Below are 20,006 nucleotides of genomic sequence, written 5' to 3' on the forward strand. Positions count from 1 at the left end.
AATTAGGTTGTGCTGAAAAATGTGGCCATCTGGTGTATTGAAACGACTGGGAAATGTTTTTTGATCATGTTCCTATCTGTGACTTTGTCTTCCGCATCTGATAAGCTATTCCCGAAATCACCCATGAAGACGCCTGATAAGCACTGGTTATACATGCACATGTTCTGGGCATTTTAGCAGCCATAGAATGTAAACAGGCAGTTTGCAAATTGAGCCCTGTGGGTAATATAAAATAGGTGATGACAATGGCTGACTTTTAATTGTACATTTTCAAAACCAACACAGGAAAAACCTCCAGACGTGATCAAAAGAGCAAGTAGAAAGTACATATGTCTCGGTGTTCTCTGCGGAATGATTCTCTGGTCCTGCAGAAATGCGATGTCTTAGGAAACAGTAGGACTCATTCTTTAATAAGGCGACATGTTTTCCAGCACTGCTATATAAATACAAAATATAAAGGTATTTTCTCTGAATACAATGATCTGCTATTCTCATCTTGTGCATAGTCAATCTCTCATATATACACATATATCCACATATACACAATACCTAACAGTGTGATGCGGCGGCGATGGGCGTTTCCCTGTAAATGTACCCATAACGCAGGTGCGGGCAGCTGACGGCAGCTTCCTGTATAGGGCGCCCGCAGATGTAAAACAGCAAAGAGGTGTCTTTCATCTGCGAACACCTGCAAAACCATTTGATGTCCTGGGGATGTGTTGTAAAGAAACAGATAACAAGATATCTGGATAGGGCGCCTGTATTTAAGCAGCTTGGCAAGCTGCAAAAAAAAAATTGGTATTATTTGTGGCCATGCCCCTTCCCCATGAAGCTGCTCCCCTATATTTTTGGGGAGTGGCTTCAAGGGCACCCACCAGAAAAAGCATAAATCGGCACCTATGACACCAGGGCACCTGTAGCAGCAGCGCACCCACAGCAGGGCAAAGAGAGACACGCACAGCAGCAGCGCACTGACCTCCCACAGATGTCAGAACTTGAAGCAGCGATCGCCACCCCCTGTATCCGCACATCACTACCCCTGTCAGTCCTCTCTCCCTGGTCTATCATTCTCTTCAACTGCTCCCTGTCCCCAATGCTGTCACTCCCTGAGCAGCTCGGGTACAGCGGAGGGAGGGGTAGGATGTGTGTGGGGGTAGAGGCAGTGGTGCAAGTATAAAAAACGACTCTGTGGTACTGTGATGCGCGCCAAAAAATGGGCGTGGTCAGGGGCGTGGTTGCATGACACTAGCGGGAGTGGCTGGAATATTGCACGCCGAAGGCACGCGGCCAAAATTTACGCAGTAATGCCTGTTACGCGTCACACACAGAATACATATGACCCATGCCATAATGCCTGTTACACATTATGCCCCACACCATAATGCTCATTGCACCGCTGCCGCACAACTGATGCCCATTACTAATATGCCCCCACAGTGCCAGATATGCCCTCACAGTGCCACACATATGCCCCCAGTGCCAGATATGCCCCCACAGTGTCAAGTATGCCCCCAGTGCCACATATGCCCCCACAGTGCCACACATATACACACATAAGCTGGCAGTATATTACTTCTCTGAGGGGAGAAGTAGCAGCCGACCCCTGTGAACCACCCGGCAGCTTCCCAGGCAGCAGGATCGCATGCGATATACTGTATCGCATGAGGTTCTTTTGCATGCAATTTATTGCATGCGATCCCAGCAAGTGCTGCCGGATCTGATCGATCTATAGCGCAGCACTTGTGATCTTTGGGCTTCGATCCGATGCGCACATGACCGGGTCGGATCTAATGCACATGCAATTTTGATACTTTTTAAAACGATTCCTCAGCCTGATCCGTCAGAGTCAAGTGAAATCGGGCGAAATCGCATAAGTGTAAGGCCAGTTAAAGTCATTGAGATAAACCAGGTGACAGCAACTCTGGAGTTGAATAAATATTGTGAGCCTTCTAATCCCCCACGATGCTCTGAATACTCAACAACCTAAACGAAAGATTGGAAAATAAAGATAATTGACAGTTACACAGCTGCAAAAAAGTTGTATAACATATTTAACAGTCTGGGTGCCAAGTAAATTGCCAAATCGAAATTTTTATTCATCATTATTAAGGAATGGACGTTAAGGAGAACTGCTGAAGTCCAAATCTGCAGAGCTGAACTGATAGAACTCAGTGAAAATGGTCAGATTAGAATTAAGATAAATATCAACAAATCCCACAAGTGAATGATGCCGAGATGGTGAAGATACGGAAGTTGAAAAGACGACAAAAACCACAATCCAAAACATACCTTAACATCAACCGTGAAGTACAGGAATGAAAGATTACGGTTTTGGAATGTATTCCGCAGTCCCCGGAACTGAACATAATTGAAAATCTGTGGGGAGATCTCAAACATGCAGTGCATACCGCTGGGAGAATTCTGCAAGGGACCGTCGGATAAAACTCCTACCTGGCTACAACAATTTATTGATGCGGTGCCCAATCTTTTGTGTATGTCTTATTTAAGCTTGTATTTTTAGTTTTTTGTAGTTACAAAGGCTGTATATAAATACTGTAGTAAAATGGGCGGAAAGCTCATGTTAATTAACAATTAGCTAGCTTATTCATTTCTTTACAAATACCGCCTTATAATTGTACTCTTTTAACAATTGAATAAGGTAAAGAATATCTTTTTAAAGTATATCCAATAACATTTCTAAATAAATATATATGGGTGGAACGTCACAACCATCAATGTCCGGAACATATTTTGGTACTTGTGTAGTTTCACGGCGCCCGAAATATCGGATGCGATATCGGCCGATATATCAATGCGATACGAAGCGATTTTTGACCTGTTCATAACCCCACTATCCACTACGCATGGAGTTGATTATATATAGTGTGGCGAGCGCAGCGAGCCACCGAGCCCGAAGCATGGCGAAGGGACGCGGATTACTGCGCTCACCATACTATATAAAATCAACTACATGCGTAGTGGATAGTGGGGTTATAACCAGGTCAAAAATCGCTTCGGATCGCATCAATATATTACATCCGATATATCGGGCGCCATGAAACTACACAAGTACCCATATTTTAGCACCTGCTCTTCATTCTAGACTCTAGGTAAAAGAGGCAAGGTAAGGAGCTACATTTTAATAGTCTGCAGCCACGTGGTGGTGGGGGGGTGCTGCCGGACTGCTCGATCAACGGTGAGGTCCCTCTAGAGAGCGGCATCTGCAGGAAGTTCCTCCTGAAGCCGCACAGTGGGCTTTTGGAATGGTCGCGTAACATGGAACTATGTTATGGAAAGTCCATCCTGGTGTGGTCGTCTCCTTCCGCCGGAAGTCATACATGTGTGAACTTGAGTTGAGGCATCTGCATTAGCACTGCCAGGTCAGAATCCACAGTTTCAGTACCGGCGAAAGGATTTTCAGTGACAGCTGATTATTGGATCTGCTGTCTCTGTGCCGGAGCAATGTTGAATTGTGACCAGCACATGAAGCATGCAATAATTAGCATGTGTCCAGCTATAGTCTGCCTGAAACAGAGGGCCCATGGTACGCACGCGCAAGGCCAGCGTGTGATGAAATCCTGCCACTTTTTTCCTTTACTAGCCATTCGCAAGGTGATTGACAGAAAGGAGGCGTATGTGGGTTGTGATTGGCTATTTAATGGGAGTGTTAAGGAAAACGCTAGGCGTTCATAAAAACCAGGAAGTGTCAGGGAAAGACATACCAGGGCCTGTTAGGGGAGGGTGTGTGATGTCATCTCCAGGCCGGCTATGCCTGTATTAATCGCAGCCACCAAGTAAGTCCCTGGCTACTCCCAGCTTGTGATGACTGATGCTCAGTTGAAAAATCATTCGATGGTGAGCCTGTTACAAACGATTTTTAAAATTTTTCGCTTGGCTGCAACTTTTACACCAGCCATACACCATACTTCCCAACTGTCCCGATTTTCACGGGACAGTCCCATCTTTTTGGGACTGTCCAGCATCCCTCCCAGAGCCAGCAGTGTCTGGCAGTAGGGGAGGCAGTTGGGAGCAGCATGAATAGAAGCGGTCATGCGTACAGCTTCTATTCTCTGTGACAGATGGGCAGCTCTCAGAGCTCTGGTCATGCTCCCACATCAGCTAAAAATGGGGGCGTGGCCTCGCGGGAGTGCCGCAGTCATAGGCCCCTGGTCGCTAAGACATGCTCCCAAATTTGGGCACCCGAGAGAGTCCCTCCTTCCAGAAAGGCAAAGTTGAGAGGTATGATACACAAACATTCACACACTGAGCGCATTAATTCGCAAGGCGGAAATTCACTATAGGCGGTGTCTACTTGATCGCTGGATGCAGCTAATTTGTTCAGCAGCAATCAAGTCTGAATCAGGCCCAGAGTGCAGTTCATAAAATACATTGGGTGAAATTTAATAGGATGAGAGGAAGTGAGAGATTTGGTAAGAAATCTCCATTTTTTTTAAGCGGCAATCATTTACACTGCAAAATCATTTACACTGCAAAATCAAACTGGTTTTGCAGTGTAAATGATTGCCGCTTTAAAAAAATGGAGATTTCTTACCAAATCTCTCACTTTCTGATTCTCTCATCCTATCAAATTTCACCCAGTATGTCAGACATATGCAGGCCCAATGATCACTAACCAGATTCTCTCTCTGGTGCAATAATTGATCACTCAGATCCACAAACTGCTGGGTCATTTATTTATTATTTATTTATTAACAGTTTCTTATATAGCGCATACATATTCTGCAGCTCTTTACAGAGTATAGTTGAACATTCACACCAGTCCCTGCCCCAGTGGAGCTTACAATCTATATTCCATACCACATGTACACACACACACACAGACATTCTAGGGTTAATTTTTGTAGGAAGCCAATTGAATTACCAGTATATTTTTGGATTGTGGGAGGAAACCGGAGTACCTGGAGGAAACCCACGCAAACACGGGGAGAATATACAAACTCTGCACAGTTAGAGCCATGGTGGGTATCGTACCCATGACCTCAGTGCTGTGGGGCAGTAATGCTAACCATTACACCATCCCTGCTGCCCCGTCATACAAACAGGTGGGGACACTGCTGAATCCCTCCCCATATGTGCCTATACTATATGTTATCATCTGTAAAAATGTAAATAGGAATTTGTCTAATGACTTTCAGCATCTTTCACTTCAGCTGTATTTGTTATTTGAGTTCTTTAAACTGATTTTCTCCTTTCATTTCCATAAACATGAGCACATTTAAATGATTATTAATATTAATGTATTTTTATGCGATGTTGCTCACTGCTTCTGTAGACAGATTTTCTATTTATAATCATGGGAACACAGCGAATGTCCTTTATTGTCACTCCCGTCTATGTCCTTTGTTATGTCAATAGAAATGTGTATTTTCTTCTGCCACAGAGATGTGGTTGGCTATCAGTGCTGACAGCTGTGAAGAGCTTTACTGCAGAAGTAGAAAAATAATTACTTACATGAACAGTTTAGCTAAAATACCATTTGATCCAATGAGAGGTCACTTTGGGGAATCAACATTCTATTGATGAAAGTTTTCATCCGTTGTAGAATATAAGACATGGGGACCTAGGACATCATTCAGAAATGTACGTAAACACGATGGTTTTCATACATCTCCGATGTCTATGGGACAGTACATGTACAGGTCAGTACCCCATAAGTCACAGCGGGCTGTTTGGAGGGGCTGTAGCATTCTAAACAATCTTTTGTAGGCATGCCAGGGCCTGCATCTTTCGATGCAGACTTACTATCCCTGGCAGCATAAACAGCCTGGCCATACTGAGGACGTGATGTACTAAGCCTTGAAAAGTGCTAAAATGGAGAGTGATAAAATATTAGCCAATCAGCTCATACCTGTCATTTTTCAAACCCAACCTTTGACATAACAGTTAGGAGATGATTGGCTGGTAGTTTATCAGTATTTTATCACTTGGGCCTTATTCTAGTTCACTCTTTCTGACAAATTATTCTTAGATGGACAAAACCATGTGCACTGCAGGTGGGGTAGATGTTACTTGTGCAGAGAGAATTAGATTTGGGTGGGGTTTTACTTCAAAGTGAGATCTATATTGCAGTGGAATAATCGAGCAGCCAGTATTTACCCTGCACAGAAACAAAATAACTCACCCAAATCTAAATATATCTTCACATTTTACATCTGCCCCCCCCCCCCCCACCCCTGCAGTGCACATGGTTTTGTCAATCTAAGAAGGATTTTGTCAGAAAGAGTGAACTAGAATAAGGCCCATAGTAACATAGTAATTAAGGCTGAAAAAAAGATGTTATTCCATCAAGTTCAACCTATCTGACTTGTAACTACTGACTTGAGTCATATCTATAGGATTCCCTTAGTAGCAAAAAATGTATCCAGTTTTGATTTAAATTCTTAACAGTAGTTGCTGTAACTACCCCCACCGGCAATGAGTTCCAGAATGTTACTGCTCTAATGGTGAAGAATCCTCTTCTTAGTTCAGTACTGAATTTCTTTTCCAGAGCCTCAGCACATGCCCGTGTGGTGCCCCAGGACTGTGTAACCACACTCCCCATTGCAGAACACCAGGGGTTAACAGCCAGGGCGCCAAGGGTTAACAGCGCCCAAGGGTTTCGCGCCGCAGAGAGTGACTGATGGGCTAAGGCAGGCAGGGATTGGCTGGGAAGGCTGAAGAGGAGGAGAGAAGGGAAGCTCAGCGCGGGTGCTGAGAAAAGGAGCAGGAGAGCTCTCACGTGTGGCGAGCGGCGTGAAGAAGTGACAGGGAGCCGCGCAGCAGCGTGACCCCCGCCGACCTCCAGAGCAGAGGACAGCGCACGGAGAATCGCCGCAGCGGGAAGACACCTGGAGACGCGGCGCACGGCGGTGTGACCCCCGCTGACCTCCAGGACAGAAGGGAAAGGCAGCGCACCTCCTTCCTGCCATTGCCAGCCAGAGACAAGCGCGCGGCGAGGCCGTGACCCCCGCTGACCCCGCCGCCTGTCAGCCGCATCAAAGAGGGAGAACCAAGGACCAGGAGAGCCACTGAGTGCGGCAACGCTGCGGCTGCAGCGCCCACACTAGTGTGCTTCCTGGCCAAAAGAAGAAGTTCAAGAGACAAGGACGGAGCCCAGGAGTGGGAGCACGTGACGGGCAGGAGCCTGCAACAGTGAGCAGCCACCAGGTACAGATAATTGCCCGGCCTCCGCAGCAGCCATACTCCCCTTCCTGCCCGATGACCTGCGTTTGTAGGTCCCTTCCCGAGCACCCAAACCCCGGCACCCTGCAAGAGAGGAAGCCCCGGTTGGTGGACCTTTGTCCCCCCCCATTGCACCCGGCGGCCCAGGCACACAAGGAAGGGTGCCCCAGGCTGGATCACTAAGGCTCTACTCTGGGTCTCAGAGTTGGCCCCAAACGGCCCTTGTTGCAAGGGCTTGCTATCTATATCGTAAGCTGCACACTGATATTGCCACTGGACAGCTCCATTTTGTGAGGGAGCAACGCCATCTTGTGGCCATCTTGGAAATAGCACCCCAGGTCTCAAAGGGTGTAATCCCCGCAGGAGTCCTGCTGTCCCGACCCCTGACCAACAGGCCGTTGTCCCAAAGGTAATACCGGGGCCACTGTTTGCAGCTATCCTGGATTGACATTATCCCGCCCCTGTGCACAGGCAGCCCGGGACTGAGTTATATAAGTGGTGACGTCACTTCAGGTTGTTGGTTAAGATGGTACCCTGGTGCACCAGTCAAGTCAATTTATTGCTACTGTCATAACTATTGTCGTGGTTTTATATGTGAATATGTTGAGAGTGGACTTCAGTGTCAATGGTACCGTGTCGACTACTTGATCCGGTAGTAACGTTAAAGCAGGGGTGTTTGACCCAGAGCGCCGTCACGGTACCTTGGACACGTGAAACCTATAGGCCCAAGTGGGTATGTATTCTGACTCTGTATTACTGTTTTGTGTGCGATAACCGACCGTTATCAGGATACTTGTTTCGTAATTACTTGTTGTTCATTACCGTTGCCTTAACCCGCAGTCACTGCTCCACCGTGAGGGTCAGTGGGCAAAAGCTGTACCTACTACACAATAAATTTGAGTTGTACTGCAGAACGTGTCCCCTTCATTGAAGCGTTCCCTCTCTGGTCCACCGGGCAACAGAAGAACGGACGAACCTGGGTCGCCTTTGAAGGGGCAAGGTAAGAGGAACCCTTTCCCTTCGCCCACCGTGCACCACATATCTTTTGGCGTCACACAGAACAGGATCCGGGTGCATCAGGAGAGTGACAGCTCGGTGAAAGATGGAGCAGCAACAAGGCGGAGGGGCGGCACAGCCGCCAAACCCACAGAATCAAGAACAGGATGTTCAAGACGAAGAAGATGCGACACCGGCCGCGGCCATCACCCTACCGTACTATTTCGGAGCCCCGTGGCTCCTGACCTATAGCGGAGACGATGACCAGCTACAGAAAACCCCATTTGCGGACTTCAGGAACAACATAGAATCCACGTTCCGGATGTATAAGCCTAGCGAACGGCAGAAGGTGGAAATGCTGATGGGGCAGCTGACTGGATCGGCGCGCAGAGAAGTGGCCTCATGGTCAACGGAAGATAGAAAAAGTGCGACAGACATGCTAAAGAAAATCTTCACGACATTTGAAACGAAGACCATCCCTGAGCTGAAGATGAAATTGTATGCTCGCAAGCAACAGCCAAATGAGTCCCTACGGGACTACGCCCTGAGCCTACAGGAGACGTTAAAGGCTATCCAAGCAGTGGACCCGGAGGAGGTGCGAAACGCCGACGAGGCCTTAACAGTTCAATTTGTCGAAGGGGTGGCCCAAGAAAATGTCAAGGTCCAGTTACGGCTGCTGAGGTCGCAGATACCTGGCAAGACCTTCCGGGACTTCAAGACGGCGGCCCTCGCTATCATTGGTAACCCTAAAAATAGGGAAGAGGGGTATCCAGAATGGATCGGCTTCAAAGAAGGAGCGAACTCAACCGGAGCCACGGCCAGCCCCACTGACAGGGCAAAACAGACCCAAGGCTTGGCGGTGCAAGGTGGCCAGCAGCCCGACAGAGATGCGATGCAGACGCTCCAGAAGCAAATGGAGGAACTGGCTGCTGGGATGGCGGAGATGCAGAGAGAAATGCGTCGGATGGCGAGTGCACCGGCACCGAGCTATGCAGAACCAAGATGGAGAACCGAAAGACAAAGTCCGGCCCGAAGCAGGTGGGAACCGCCCCGAGAGTATGGGCGGCAGCCTCCCGACCGGTTGGAGGGGCAGGGACGTCCGACGTACTACCGAAGCCAGGAGGCCGGAAGCACAGAGAGAGACGGCAACCGGGACGAAGATTTAAACACCAACACCCCGAGGTCGAGGGCCGAACCTCGGGGAGCACGGGAAGCTTAGGTCCAGCCCCAGAAGATGGGCAGGCTTGCTATGGCAGACAATGCTATATAAGTGCGAGCGAATCACCTGCCACATCGGATCGGTACCCTTCAGCCCGCGTAAAGAACCAGGGAAGGGTAGTCTGGTTCCATGTACGACGGGGATACGGTTTTATCAATTGTGCCGATACAGAAAGGGATGTCTTCGTCCACTTCACAGCTATCCCAAAGAAGAATGTGAGAGATCTTTACAGAAGCCTCGAAGCCGGGGAGCCGGTGGAGTTCGACATCATCAGGGGAAGAAAGGGCCTCCGGGCAGTCGACGTCACTGGCCCTGGTGGCGTTCCAGTCAGAGGCACCCGATATGCCGCAAGAAGAGAGCGCCGTTGGAATTACCCCTGCCACAGAAGTCATCCACGGTACTACCCCCCGAAAGATCCGCCCCAACGGAGTGGTGTGTACCCCGAAGGAACAGAAGATGGGGTAGGAAGAAGTAACGGGAAAGCGTACGGATGTGGCCAGCAGAGTTCACAGGTTCGAGTACAGAGCGAACCAATGAGGAGGAAACAGTCACATACCGAAGTGAACTCAAAACGGGGGCTGAACTCGAGCGCGGTTGAATCCATGTTAATAGTGGCGGGTGGCCAGACCTCGGAGTTCGACGGCGCCCCTCCAGCATCGGCCTATAGAAGTCAGCGTAGGCTCCGCCTAAGACAAGACCAGAAGCTAAAAGGAGCACCAAAGGATGGTGGGGATGAAGAGCCGAAGAGTGGAGCGGTCCTCTCGCCTCCGCTGCCCACTGACCCTCTCGAGCTATTGATGATGGTGGGCTGGTCCATTATTCCACGGCAAGCCCAGCCTAGGCCGCCAGTTGAATTAATCGCGCCTCGCGCGGCCGAGGAGGTGGCCCCCGAGCCTGAGCTAAGGCGCTCCGAAAGGAGTACTCGGGGTACACTTCCCCGGCAGTACCAGGATTAGATACCTTCCCATAACCTGTTGTTTATGTACTGTGAAATGTAAAGCACTGTCATTGTTACCATTATAAATGTCATGTGATCGTCAAAAACAATTATTCGTTGTGTTATGATGCGCGGGGACACGCATCCGAAAAAGCGGGGGTGAATGTGGTGCCCCAGGACTGTGTAACCACACTCCCCATTGCAGAACACCAGGGGTTAACAGCCAGGGCGCCAAGGGTTAACAGCGCCCCAGGGTTTCGCGCCGCAGAGAGTGACTGATGGGCTAAGGCAGGCAGGGATTGGCTGGGAAGGCTGAAGAGGAGGAGAGAAGGGAAGCTCAGCGCGGGTGCTGAGAAAAGGAGCAGGAGAGCTCTCACGTGTGGCGAGCGGCGTGAAGAAGTGACAGGGAGCCGCGCAGCAGCGTGACCCCCGCCGACCTCCAGAGCAGAGGACAGCGCACGGAGAATCGCCGCAGCGGGAAGACACCTGGAGACGCGGCGCACGGCGGTGTGACCCCCGCTGACCTCCAGGACAGAAGGGAAAGGCAGCGCGCCTCCTTCCTGCCATTGCCAGCCAGAGACAAGCGCGCGGCGAGGCCGTGACCCCCGCTGACCCCGCCGCCTGTCAGCCGCATCAAAGAGGGAGAACCAAGGACCAGGAGAGCCACTGAGTGCGGCAACGCTGCGGCTGCAGCGCCCACACTAGTGTGCTTCCTGGCCAAAAGAAGAAGTTCAAGAGACAAGGACGGAGCCCAGGAGTGGGAGCACGTGACGGGCAGGAGCCTGCAACAGTGAGCAGCCACCAGGTACAGATAATTGCCCGGCCTCCGCAGCAGCCATACTCCCCTTCCTGCCCCTTCCTGCCCGATGACCTGCGTTTGTAGGTCCCTTCCCGAGCACCCAAACCCCGGCACCCTGCAAGAGAGGAAGCCCCGGTTGGTGGACCTTTGTCCCCCCCCATTGCACCCGGCGGCCCAGGCACACAAGGAAGGGTGCCCCAGGCTGGATCACTAAGGCTCTACTCTGGGTCTCAGAGTTGGCCCCAAACGGCCCTTGTTGCAAGGGCTTGCTATCTATATCGTAAGCTGCACACTGATATTGCCACTGGACAGCTCCATTTTGTGAGGGAGCAACGCCATCTTGTGGCCATCTTGGAAATAGCACCCCAGGTCTCAAAGGGTGTAATCCCCGCAGGAGTCCTGCTGTCCCGACCCCTGACCAACAGGCCGTTGTCCCAAAGGTAATACCGGGGCCACTGTTTGCAGCTATCCTGGATTGACATTATCCCGCCCCTGTGCACAGGCAGCCCGGGACTGAGTTATATAAGTGGTGACGTCACTTCAGGTTGTTGGTTAAGATGGTACCCTGGTGCACCAGTCAAGTCAATTTATTGCTACTGTCATAACTATTGTCGTGGTTTTATATGTGAATATGTTGAGAGTGGACTTCAGTGTCAATGGTACCGTGTCGACTACTTGATCCGGTAGTAACGTTAAAGCAGGGGTGTTTGACCCAGAGCGCCGTCACGGTACCTTGGACACGTGAAACCTATAGGCCCAAGTGGGTATGTATTCTGACTCTGTATTACTGTTTTGTGTGCGATAACCGACCGTTATCAGGATACTTGTTTCGTAATTACTTGTTGTTCATTACCGTTGCCTTAACCCGCAGTCACTGCTCCACCGTGAGGGTCAGTGGGCAAAAGCTGTACCTACTACACAATAAATTTGAGTTTTACTGCAGAACGTGTCCCCTTCATTGAAGCGTTCCCTCTCTGGTCCACCGGGCAACAGAAGAACGGACGAACCTGGGTCGCCTTTGAAGGGGCAAGGTAAGAGGAACCCTTTCCCTTCGCCCACCGTGCACCACACCCGCGTGTCCTAAGTATAGGCTTGTTAGTGAACAAATCAACTCCCAGTTTCATATGATTCCCAATCCTGTATTTGAACATACTAATCATATCACCTCTCAACCTCCGTCTCTCCATTGAAAACATATTCAGCCTGGTTAGCCTATCTTTGTATTCTAGTGATTCGAGACCTTTTACTATCTAATACCCCTTTTACACCTCCGCAAAAACCCGGGTCATCGACAGGTCAGACCTGGGTTAGCGGCGGTGTAAATGGGTCACGCCGTGTCCCTTTACACGGCACTTCTACCCAGGTCCTGACCTGGGTAGAACACGGCTGGGACCTGGGTAGAGGGCGGTGCAAACGGGTACGCCGGGTCATCCGACCAGGCTCTCGTTTACATGAATGGGGGACATCCAACCTGCGGACCGCAGTGCCCGCAAGTTGGACAGGGGGGCACAGACAGCCTGCGCCGCTGTCTGCTATACTCTGCAGACAGCAGCAGCGGCAGTGGAGGAGGTGAATGGATGCCTGTGTGTGGCATCAATTCACCTGCCGGACGAGGGCTGGGGGGGTGCACGGGGGTTGGGGGCAACCCAGCAGATTACATTAGTGCTGGGCTTGCCCCTAGCGCAGTGGTCCGGGTCCCGGCGGCAGCGATCAAGGTGCGGTGCCCAGAACTGAGCACAGTATTCCAAATGTGTCCCTGAGCAGCTCAAGGATTACTCAAGTGGCTGATGTTCACCAAGTGATCTGATGCTGTGTTATCAGATGCAGCAGCAGATCACAGAAGTTTGTGGGAGGCGTCTATTAACACAAAATACCTCTTGGTGCATACTTTAGCAGAAGCAGCTGTGACGACCATCCCATCTGCGTCCATCGCTGGATCACCCCCAACCAGGGCTCAAAGTGGTCATGCAGAGGTGGGGGAACTTATTTCTCTATGCCACCTAATTACCTTTTGCTGTGGGTGGGGCTATCAATTAAGGACCAGGTCTGCTACGTTTCTATTTAACCTGAATCTGGACGGCTGATTGTGGTGTGCGGCTGTGTTGTGTGTAGCTGTGAAGTGTGGCAACGTAAAGTGTGACAAAATATTAATAAGAATTTCAGAGCTATACCAGAGATTACCGGAGATGACAGGAGGACGCCCATCACTTCTAAATTCCCCCAAACAGACTGCTATTAATATACAGGTCGGAATCCAATCGCACACAAACAGCTCCTGTAACCGCTGACAACAACATCCAGATCCGCCCCCTTCTAGAGCGGAAGTTGCACATTTTTCCAGTGAAAACAATCAACAAGGTCGATGGTACCATAAGTGCAGCATACAGACACAGTCACAGTTACTTGCCCCCTGACTTCATAGCAGGTAGTTGGATTCCCCCCACAGTCTGATAATATTTTGTTTTAGCTTTAAATGTTGTATTTTTCTTTCTTACCTTTTAGTGTGCACTATATGTTTTTCTTACTATACTTTTATTTTTTATTGGGCTGATTTATGAGAATTCCTGGCGGGGATATTACTGTGCAGTGAACTTGAAATGCTCCTACACAGTATGTATTGAGTCCATTTCCCCAGACCCGGCAATAACGATTAATAACAACAAAATAACCCACAAAACTACAATCCTGATGCACAAATGTTTCATCCGCTACAGACATCACAGAATGTGTGATTGCTGATTTCTAGCCCGGCTGATAATGGAAATAATGTCACTCAGAGCCGTTTCAGCGACAAAAATATCTGTGGCATCTTCGTGTTATAATTACTATCATATGAAGCTGGCTCTTAATCATTGACAATGGAAAAACTGCTGTCAGGTTCACAGTCTCTATTACATTTCAGTCAGGATTTTTTTTTGTGTTAAATTACTCAGTTTATTTAATGAATTATAGGTATTAAGAGAGATATTTAATAGGATGAGAGATTCCGAAAGTGAGAGATTTGGTAAGAAATCTCCAGTTTTTTAAAGCGGCAATCATTTACACGGCAAAACCAAACTGGTTTTGCATAATAGATAATAGATAGACCGATCCCATCTTCAATAGAACTCCCATCTTAGTATATTTACCCCTAAGGGCCAGGTTACATGGGCATTTTTGGACCCGACAATTTTATGAAACAGCAACTTTATAAAGAGGACAAATGCAGAAGGACAGACAGTGGGCCACCGCTACTCTGCTCCCATGTCACTATGGTCTTACAGTGGCGGGTAACAGGGCGGGATGCTGTAAAATCCACACCCCAGCTCCGCCGCACATAGCCAGCTACCGCACACCTAATTATCACATATCCTGTAACATATGCGATAATTATCTTGTGTTAAGAGCTGTCCTTTGCGATCTTGCCGGCGATGTGCTGCGGGTCCCGACGGCTCCCCCCTCCTTCCCTTACCCGGGCTGCTGCTGCCGGGTGGCCTCTCCTCCTCCTCCTCCCTGCACCCAGAAGAGGATACAGTGCAGGGAGGAGGTCACAGGTCCAGGTAGCACATACTGTGCTGCCTGGACACAGCAGGTGAGGGGGGGTGTCGGCGCGAGGCGGCAGGGGTCCGTTTGGGGCGGCGTGGGTCGCGTTAAGAAGCCCATAGGCTTCTATGGGGTATCGCCAGCTTTTGCTGGCGATACCCCTCACAGCGAAAACCCACCGTGCGGGTTTTGCTGCATATCAAAATGCGTATCAAAAAACCCAGATAACGGGATTTTTACCGCATTCTTCCTTTACAGATTCTCCCCCACAGTGAGGATATATACACAGAATGTCTTCTTTATCTCTTTGAGTGCAGAGGGAATTTGTAAAAAATCAGTGTGAAAATTGGCAAGCAAGGGTTCAAGGAGGGGAAGAGAGCCCTGTCTATTTTGTCAATCCCAGGCTATACAAATTCTGACGGCAGTCCTGGTTATTGCTATGTGACCGCATACCTCTCAGCCATTTTTGTTAGGTAAATTGTCCCATGCAGATGTTAGCAGTGAACTTGCTGGTCATTTCTTCTTTCACAACTACACAATTTTATTTAACTGATACAGATGAGCAATTTCACATCACTTATGGCTGTGTCATTATTTAAAATGATATGTATAGTGATTCATGATGAGGGAGACGCCTCAAACCTCGGAGAGTGGTAAAGTGGAGAGAAATAAAGTACTGAGCGATCTGCAAACGAAGGAGGAGTGGCACCTGTTCGGCAGAGCAGCGGGCGGCGCTGACCTGTTCGGTAGGCTGCGAGTGTCCACAGTCTAGCCAACAGGTCTGCATCAGGTATGAATAATGACAGTTAGGGGCTGACTGGTTGGTATTTTATCTCTCCACATCATCTCTCTCCAAGGCACGATACATCTCCCCCACTATGCGTAGGTCTAATCATTATTCATTACAAATTTGGAGCAGAAGCTGTCATCAGCCGCTAAAGCGTTTATGACAAATCTTGTGATTTAAGCTGAGAGGAACTTCCGAGTGATCAACAGCCCTGAAGCATTGAAATCCAATAATCTGCTGCACAGGTGGGAGCTTGGTAGAACGAAGAAATTAAATCACTAAAAAACTCATAATGTTACTTTTCTGATTTACTTCCGTAGTCTACTGGTGGGTCTGCACTGAAAGATATATATCCATAATCATTTATATTACGGATCGCATTGAGGCAATGTTCCATAGCTCAGATGTTTATCTTAAAGGCAAATTATAAGTGGACATATTAGGCAGTAAATTTGCAACAAATAGAGTCACATCATTTCTCTATGAGATACTTTCTCCTTCATATATTCTTCAGTATATTAATAATTGAATATAATATAATTTGTTCTAGAACATACTAATGCAGTTACAGGACTTTCATTTGGCCCCGTAGTCTCCCAACATACTAGGTTTGTGTGTAATGCTGCCCATACACTTATGCGATCGGATTCGATGCGAAATAGTAGTGCGATGTCCATCGAATCCGATCGCATCTTGTGGTGCAAAAAGTGCCCCCTTTCAGCACCCGATGTCGCATGGCATCTTGAGATGACTCATCGGGTGCTGAAAGAGGGCGGCATTGTAGCGTAGCACTAGAAGTAGCGCTAGTGGGCGGCGGGGGTCAGCGGTGGCGGCAGAATTGTTTAAAACACTGGGCAGCCCTCTGACTGGCTGAAAGAGCTCAGCCAATCAGAGGACTGTCCAGTGTTTTAAACAATTCTGCCGCCACCGCTGACCCTCGCTGCCCGGTAGCGCTACTTCTAGCACTATGCTACGCCACCGACCTCTGCTTGCCCTCTCCCATGCCACTAGCAGTCCCTCCGGCCCCCTTTCCCTAAACCCCACACCGCCTAAAGCGTTTTTGTGCAAGCCCCATTAATCACCGGTCAGGGCCAGCGTTCTCACTGGAAATCGCTCAGGACACTGCGTTGCAGTGGCGGAACTGAGGGAGGCAATGGAGTCACTTGCCGCTGGGCTTTTTCTCTTAAGGGGGCACTTCTCCATTGCCTCCCACTGGCCGCCGATCCATCCCTGCAGTTTAAAATATTTTTTTGTCATCAGACGGAGGAGCTGTGTCACGCCAGCTGCCTCTTTTTATTAATTTTCACCCAGACAGTGTGAGTCGGCAGCTGGCTGACACAAGGGGGAGCTCCAGCGTACAGCTCCGCCAAGGCATTTTATGAACTGTTCGGGACTCTGGAGATGACAAACTCTTTTGCTCCATTATGGGGAGAATGAGATAGCTGCAGCCTGCTGCAGGTGGCAATGCCACTTCAGCACTGTAGCTGCACTGTGTGTGTGTGTGTGTGTGTGTGTGTGTGTGTGTGTGTGTGTGTGTGTGTGTGTGTGTGTGTGGTACATGTGGGGTGGGGGTATTAAATGTTGGCAGTAATGGGATTTTACAGCATTTTTGTGAGGAGTGTTTGTATTATTATTTTTTAGGGAATGTTGTTTTTGTTTAATTAAAATAGGAGTGAGTGTGTGTATTTTTAAGTAAAAGTTGTGTGTATGTGTGTGCATCTAAGTGAAAAAGGCATGTGTGTGTGTGTGTATGCGCTAGAGATGTGCGGGCTCGGATTTCAGAGATCCGAGCCCCCACGGACGTCATCATTCCGAGCCCGATTCCGAGCAGCGCTCGGAGATTCCCGCCTGACTCGGTCCGTCCGCGTGATTAGAACGTCATCTCCCGGCGTCGGATTTCGCAAGACTTTATAAGCAGCTGCCGCGCCCCCGCCATCTTCACTCCAGTCAAGTAGTGGGTTGGGAGAGGGTGTGTTGGTGCTGCTGCTGGGGCTTAAACTTGAGCTTGACCTTGAGCTTTTGCAATCGCTGGTGCTGTCTCTCAGTGCTGCTGTGTAGTAGTCTAACTGTGTACTTGTAGTACTACTGTCTCCTCTGTGCGGTCTACCTCTGGTGTGCTGTGCTATAATTAATCTTTTTATTTGCTAGGGCTGTCTCCCTCAGTGCTGCTGTGTACTATGTTCTCCTCTGCTTAGGAGAACAGTCTAACTGTGTGTACCTGCCTGTAGTACTACTGTCTCCTCTGTGCTGGGGCATACCTCTGGTGCTGTGCTGTGCCATTTATTATATATATAATTATTAATTAATTATATTAAATATAAATATATATAGTCCACTGGTGCTGCACTGCTGCCTGCACTGAATCTGCCAGTCTGGCGGTCTGTCGTCTGGGGCTCACTGGCTAATAAATAATTAAATACTGCCTGCCTAAATAATTAAATACTGCCGTATATCTCTACCTTTGTGGTCTGGGGCTCACTGGCTATACTGCCGTATGTACCGTCTGGTCTGGGGCTCACTGGCTAATAAATAATTAAATACTGCCGTATATCTCTACCTTTGTGGTCTGGGGCTCACTGGCTATACTGCCGTATGTACCGTCTGGTCTGGGGCTCACTGGCTAATAAATAATTAAATACTGCCTGCCTAATAAATAATTAAATACTGCCGTATATCTCTACCTTTGTGGTCTGGGGCTCACTGGCTATACTGCCGTATGTACCGTCTGGTCTGGGGCTCACTGGCTAATAAATAATTAAATACTGCCATATATCTCTACCTTTGTGGTCTGGGGCTCACTGGCTATACTGCCGTATGTACCGTCTGGTCTGGGGCTCACTGGCTAATAAATAATTAAATACTGCCATATATCTCTACCTTTGTGGTCTGGGGCTCACTGGCTATACTGCCGTATGTACCGTCTGGTCTGGGGCTCACTGGCTAATAAATAATTAAATACTGCCGTATATCTCTACCTTTGTGGTCTGGGGCTCACTGGCTATACTGCCGTATGTACCGTCTGGTCTGGGGCTCTCTGCCTAATACTGCCGTACCTGTGTGGTCTGTGGCTCACTGCCCAATACTGCCGTATCTACCCTCTGGTCTGGGGCTCACTGCCTAAATACTGCCGTATATCATTATCTACCTGTCTGGTCTGGGGCTCTCTGCCTAATACTGCCGTACCTGTCTGGTGTGTGGCTCACTGCCCAATACTGCCGTATCTACCCTCTGGTCTGGGGCTCACTGCCTAATACTGCCGTATCTACCTGTCTGATCTGGAGCTCACTGCCTAATACTGCTGTACCTGTCTGGTCAGCGGCTCACTGCCTAATTTTTTTTGGAGCCTTGAGACTTTTAGGGATGCTGTACTAGCCGACACCTTTAGGTGGACTCTGGTCTGTCTTGTATCAAGCACAGTGGTCTCATGTGCATGAGATTGTTCTCTGTCCTCTTTTAAAATTGTGTCACCATCACCATCTTCATGGGTGAGAATGTGATCTCCCTGACTTGGGGGAGTCAGGGCTGGGGCAGGAAGGGTACAGGCTGAGTGGGGGTAGGGCACCCTTGTACTCTGCTGCTTTTGCCGGCTCCGGCCGGTAGCGTCTCCCTGGTGTCACGGCTGGCACTCTGCAGGGCCTCCCTCTTGCCTTCCTCATGATGCTGGCTGCTGGCTCTCTCTGTGTGCGCCGCTGTCCATCACCGCCGGGTCTCCTGCACGGAAACGCTGCCCGGCTCTCTCCTCTCTAGCGGGTCTCACTTCTGCACGCTTCCAGGCTGCGCACTCTGCTGCTCTCCTCTCTGTGGATCTTTAGGGTGCCCAGCCTGTCTTCTCTCTCTAAGCACGTGTCATCCTCTCTCACGCTGCTGCAAACCCTCCTCCGTCACGCTGCACAGTTTCATTTCACCTCTGACCTCTCCTTTTGCGCTCCCTGGGCAGCCAATCAGGGGGGTGTCAGGCTCCCTGCACGTGGACTGAGCTGGGGCTGTTTAACCCCTCACATCCCTGCAGTTTTCCTCTGAGCAGCATTGGCTGCAATTAAACTTCTTTGGGGGCACTCCAGGGGCACAGGGGGTATCCTGTAGTGGGCTGCCACACAAGCCCATTCACATTTTTTGAAATATGGCTATCCACAGGTTGTTCAGTCTGCCATTTGAGATTGGGATCTTTCAGCACAGAGACAAACTGCACATCAGGGTCAGGATTAGGAAAGTTGTTAAACTGGGTTTCGACCATGAATCAATCACATCATTAAATTACTTAATAATCAATCAATCAATCATAATCACAATCAAGCCAGATAGGGGTCTTGTTAAATATTAAACTGACCAAAACAGATACACACACAACTAATACTGCCTCATCTACCTGTCTGGTCTAGTGCCCACTGCCTAGTACTACCGTATCTACCGTCTGGTGCCTAGTACTTCCTAGTACTGCCTTATCTACCGGTCTTGTGCCTAGTACTGCAGTATCTACCGTGTGGTGTCTAGTACTGCTTCATCAACCTGTCTGGTCTGGTGCCCACTGCTGAGAGTCATTCGTATGAGGGACTTGTCTTTTAAA

The 20,006-nt window shown here is 49.1% G+C and overlaps 1 long non-coding RNA gene across 1 annotated transcript in view; it reads right to left on the bottom strand.

Annotated features, from left to right (window-relative positions):
- Positions 1-255: 255 nt before the first annotated feature.
- LOC146079735 (uncharacterized) overlaps positions 256-20,006 on the bottom strand; it is a 36,315-nt gene continuing 16,564 nt past the window's right edge. Inside the window, exon 3 of the long non-coding RNA XR_014474723.1 lies at positions 256-436. This is a non-coding gene — a long non-coding RNA (uncharacterized LOC146079735). The remainder of the gene's footprint in view (positions 437-20,006) is intronic.

Source organism: Crinia signifera, chromosome 5 (assembly GCF_055691185.1).
Source record: "Crinia signifera chromosome 5, ASM5569118v1, whole genome shotgun sequence".
In the NCBI taxonomy this organism is placed as follows: Eukaryota; Metazoa; Chordata; class Amphibia; order Anura; family Myobatrachidae; genus Crinia; species Crinia signifera.